Below are 6,000 nucleotides of genomic sequence, written 5' to 3' on the forward strand. Positions count from 1 at the left end.
AGTGGAAGAGCTCATGGGAGTGGAGGCATGTTTTTTGGAGTCTAGTCCAAACTTCTTGACAATGTTTCTGGCATACTTCTCTTGAGATACAAATATACCCTCCTTCTGTTGTTTGACTTGAAGACCCAAGAAGAATGTGAGCTCCCCCACCATGCTCATCTCAAACTCCTTCTTCATCTCCTCAGAAAATTCAGTAGCACGATCTTCGATAGTTGCCCCAAACACTATGTCATCAACATAGACTTGTGCCACAAGGAGATAATCTTCATCATTTTTGACAAACAGAGTTCGATCGACATACCCTCTCTTGAAACCTCTATCTAGAAGATAATGTGTAAGACAATCGTACCAGGCTTTAGGTGCTTGTTTTAAGCCATAAAGGGCTTTCTTCAATCTTAATACATGATCTGGAAAATGAGGATCCTCAAATCCTTTTGGTTGCTCAACAAATACTTCTTCATTTAGATATCCATTCAGAAAAGCGCACTTAATATCCATTTGATAAAGTTTGAAATTCAAAGTGCACGCAATGGACATGAGGATTCGAATGGATTCGAGTCTTGCCACCGGAGCGAATGATTCATCAAAATCCACTCCTTCTACTTGTGTGTATCCTTGAGCTACTAACCGAGACTTGTTTCGAATTATCTCTCCATCTTCATCAGTTTTGTTTTTAAAAATCCACTTTGTGCCTATAACATGAATGTTCTCAGGCCGTGGAGCAAGTTCCCACACATCATTCCTCACAAACTGATTCAGCTTTTCATGCATTGACTCAACCCAATTCTCATCTTGAAGAGCCTCTTCAACCCTTTTTGGTTCAAACTGTGCAAGATAACAGTGATATGTTACATGATTGGCTAGTAGAATATTTCCTTTCCTAAGGCGAAGACCGTCATCAAGAGATCCTATGATATTACTTTCCGGATGATTCTTGATAACTCTTGAAGATGGCCTTTTTGAAGTGGAAACTTCATCACTACGAGAGATAGGAGGATGAACTTCTAGAGGAGTAAGAGGACTTGAAATTCTAGACATCGACCTCGTTTCCATTCTTGGGTTGATGGGAGTCGATTCTACTTCTGGTATAGGTTCTTCACCTTCTATATCCAAAGCTTCTACCTCAACATCAGGCTCTTTGGTGCTCGGCCCTTCTACATCATCAATCATTTCCACCTTAGGTAAGGCATCATCAATCTTGACATTTATGGACTCCATCACAGCCTTTGTTCTCTTGTTAAACACTCTATACGCTCGACTTGTAGCAGAGTAGCCAAGAAAAATACCCTCATCACTTCTCGCATCAAACTTCCCAAGATTCTCTTGATCATTTAAGATATAGCATTTACTTCCAAATACCCGGAAATACTTCACTCTAGGCTTCTTCCCATTCCATATCTCATATGCAGTCTTCTTTGTACCAACTCGAAAGAAAATCCTATTGCCAATGTGGCACGAGGTGTTGACAGCTTCTCCCCAAAATTTTTGAGGTATTTGCTTGTTAAGCAACATGACTCTTGCCATCTCCTGAATCACACGATTTTTTCTCTCTACCACTCCATTTTGTTGTGGAGTTTTGGGAGCTGAAAACTCTCTTTTAATTCCATTCTTCTCACAGAAGGACTCGAATCTTGCATTCTCAAATTCCCTCCCATGATCACTTCTAACTTTGGCTATCGGAATCCCTTTTTCGTTTTGTAGTTTCTTGCACAGAATCTCCAACCTCTCACAAGCTTCTGATTTTTCTCTAAGGAATTCAACCCAAGTGTATCTTGAGTAGTCGTCCACAATGACCATAATGTATCTCTTCCCCCCTAGGCTTTCAGTTCTGGTGGGCCCCATTAGATCAACATGAAGTAACTCCAAGCACCGAGAGGTGGCTATCACATTTACCTTGTGATGACTTGCCTTAGTTTGCTTCCCCATTTGACATGCACCACAAACGGTCTTCTTCACTTTTCCAAACTTAGGAAGTCCCTCGACTGCTTCAAGTTTGGAGACTTTTGCTACTTGTTTGAAGTTGGCATGCCCAAATCTGTGATGCCACAGCTCCAACATATCCACACGAGCACTTCTACACGATATTGGTGCCGTGGGAACTATTCCATAACAATTATCTGTAGTCCGATTTCCTTCCAAAACCTAAATCCCCTCTTCATTGATGATCAAACATCCTTTCTTAGAGAATTGTACCAGGAAATCATCATCACAAATTTGAGTGATGCTCAGCAAATTCGCCTTCAGCCCTTTTATGAACAGCACATCTTTCAACAGAGGCAAACCAGGTATCTCAATGGTTCCTTTGCCTAGGACTTGAGCATGACTTCCATCACCAAAGGTCACATAGTCACCAACCTTTTCTTTGAGTGACTTAAACAGTGACTTATCCCCTGTCATATGGCGAGAACACCCACTGTCAAGATACCACAAACATGCATTAAACACCTTCAATGAGGTATGCACAAATAGGTTCACATGTGACAGACATTCTTGACCTTCAAACACAAACTCATCATCAGTTTTCATGCTTCTTTCAGATTGATTTTTCATTTTCAGATTCTCAATCATCTCACACAACATTCTATTCTTTCTTTTATATTTCTTAATCAATGATTTAGATTCAGATATGCTACTGTGTAAGACAAGATTCTGATTTTCAAGATATTCCAGCATGTGAACAATAACTCTAGCATGTTTCTTAGTTTTTAACAACTCTACAAGATCATCAGTAAGACACCTTTCAGACATATGCATAGAGTCATTTTCACAAACACTTAAGCTACAATTCAGCATGGTATAATCCAAAACAACAACCACAACTCAGGGGTCAAGGATCACACTTAGGTAATAAAACCACAACAAGTGTACCCGCTCTGATACCAATTGAAAGTTCAAAAACGTGTACAAAACACCTTTGAACGTTTAGACCCCCAAAATACAACTTAACCAATACAAGCAATATGTCAAACAACTAGTGTGCGGAAACTTAACACATGCTATAATACGAAATTGGTTAAATACTATCTAAGCCATAACAAAATAAAACCACAGCAGGTAATATAAAGGCAAAGATAGAGAGGAAGGAAGATGCAAACACAAAGACAACACGACGAAAAGGAAACCGAAGTCCTCGGCGAAAAACCTCTCCGCCACCCTCCAAGCGGTAATCAATCTACTAGAAAATACAGTTGGGATACAAGGACAGCAATAGACCCTCCAAGCCTAATCTACCCAGTGCACCTAAGCCCTCCAAGCTTCTTGCTCCAACGAGGTTGCGCCGAACCTTTTTCTTTTCTAGCTTCTCGGATTCCGCTACTAGACCATAGCATCAACCAATGAAGATTGGTTCCTTCCTAACTGCTTCCCAGAAATCCAAACAACTGTCTCACAGTGATGATGATGGTGAGAACCAGGTTTGGTATAATGCCTCTCAAGGATTTGACAATGGAGAGGAAGAGAGTTGAGGAATTTGAAGAGACTCTAAGGTAGAGATTGTGGGTGAAGCAATCTGGTTTTTCTTTAGGGTTTCTCTCTCAAAATTCTCTCTGGAAGCTCTCTTTCAATAGTGGGTAAAAGGGGTATTTATACTGGAGTGGGAGAGGAATGTGAAACGTCAGGTTTTACAAAACAGGGGTGGCTCGCGGCTTGACCTCGCGGCTTGACTAAGTCGCGAGATCCAGTCGCGAGTTAACCGTATGGCCAGTTGTCCTGTTTTGTCCTGTAGTGCTCCAGCTAGCATGACTGTTCATCTTCCAGCATGCTTGGCACGTGTGCTGCTTCTGGCGGCTTGCAGCCGCGAGTAACCCGCGAGTCCCAGCCGCGAGTCTCTGTTTTCTTGCACACTCTTGAGCAATCTTCACTCTATCTCACTCACTACCCTTACAACAAACCCACCTAAATACAGGGTTACTAAATGCTGAATTACAAGCAAATTTGGCACGGAATAAAGCCAATTAGATGGTTGAATAAATTCAACCTTACAGAAACTAATTTATTAAGTTTAAAATTTATTTTGTAATTTTCTGAACGCTCAATCGCAATTCTAAATCATTATCAATATATAATATACTAATAATCCTGTTATACAGACAAAAGTAGTTATTATGCCTTTTTTGGATGAATCACATAGTCCTGCGATTTCATTAACTAATAAGCTTAGTAAACGAATTGTAATTACAATTGAAACGACCGAAAAGGATATATGAATTAATATATGCTCTAAAATTGAAGATATCATAAAAATTATAAAAAGGGGGTCTCACAATTATAGGAATCGGGAATTGAAAATTTTTTTTTTTATTCTTTTATTCTAGGACTTACTCTTTCATAAGATGCCATGCCGCCACTCGAACTCAAACCGAGATGCTCTAGCACTGCTTCCTAAGAGCAGCGTGTCTACCGATTTCACCATAGCGGCTTATTCGAAATCATAATAACCCATTTTGATTCAATTGTCGAGGTTAAAGTACTTAATCATGCAATACTTTTTAGTTTTATAGGAAACATTGAAATTGATGAATAAAAGCTAGTTTTAAAAATAGCGATTGGAACATATTTTCAAAAAGAATCCTATTGTTTTTTTCGTTCAGTAATAAATTTTTTTATTTTAGATTCATAAAAGAAACTAAAATAAGATAAATGAGACAAAAAGTGAATTCTTAAAAACTATTTTAAAACTATCTAGTTACAAAAGCTCCATTTTAGGAGAGTATAAACGAGAGGAACTCCGGTGTTAATGTAATGTTAAGTTAAATAAAATTGACACTATAAGTAAGAAATAAAATGTTGAAAAATAGAAAAGAATAAAAAATAAGGGTTATTATCGATCATAATTTCATGAGTATAGACACTACTAATTTGCATATCCCTGTATTACTACTTCGAGTTTTCACTATATAAAGGATTTGTGTTAGTATTTAGCAACCTAATTAGATGAGGTTCAGTATTGGGTGTATCATAGAATAAAAAAGTTTCAATTTCTATTGAAATCCCACCATATTAAATATATTTAATATTTAGATATATTATATATTGATAATGATTTAGAAAAGCGATTGAGCGTTCAGAAAATTACAAAATAAATTTTAAACTTAATAAATTAGTTTCAACGACTCATTAATTGTGATTAAAGATCTTATTTATATCTGCTCTTAGATGAGAATCTTATAGAATAAATAGTATAATAAAAATAGAAAAATTCAAAACTTTTTATCTTATTATTCTGTTGATGGGTAAAATATGAATTCCCATCTATAAAATAATTAAAGATACTAAAAAGACAGTTGAAACTTTATATCTTCTATTTATTCTTTATTTTTCAAACCAAAAAATATCATTTTAAAAATGAAGTAGACAAAAGACTCTTTATTCTACTTAAATTTCATATTGATACATTCAAAACATTAAGGAATGGGAATCATTCCTTTTGGATTTTTTTTTTCTTTTTAATGATTTATTATGATTTCTTATAATATTTATATAATATTATAAGAAATCAGAAAAGAACTGAAAAATGAAACTTAAAGTATACTTTTTACTTTTTTTAGAGTCAGAGATAGATTCCAATTATTCCAACGTTTGATTATTTATTTATTTATTTCTTGTTGTACAAATTTTTTTTTTGAATTCCCTGTTGAAAGAGATTTCGAAAACGAAAAAGCTTTCAATGCTACCCAATACCCCTCCCTTTTCCAAATATTTTTACGAATTCGTTTTTTTGATATAGAAGTGCGCTTTTTTGGAACGGCCATTAAAAAATTATAATAAGTTATTTATTTCTATAGTTGAATGTGAAAGACATTTATTGTTCAAAACCAATTGTTCTTTACTATTATTACTATTAATTCTCTATTTATTGTTTAAATTAAATTATACTCTCTTCAAAACAAAAACATTTCAAATCAAGAAGTTAGAATTGATCAAAAGTAAATACTTACTTTTTTGAAGCTTCAAAAAATGAAAATTTCAATTACTATTATTTACTAAAATTTACGTATTACA

Source organism: Quercus robur, chromosome 5, assembly GCF_932294415.1.
Source record: "Quercus robur chromosome 5, dhQueRobu3.1, whole genome shotgun sequence".
Taxonomy (NCBI): domain Eukaryota; kingdom Viridiplantae; phylum Streptophyta; class Magnoliopsida; order Fagales; family Fagaceae; genus Quercus; species Quercus robur.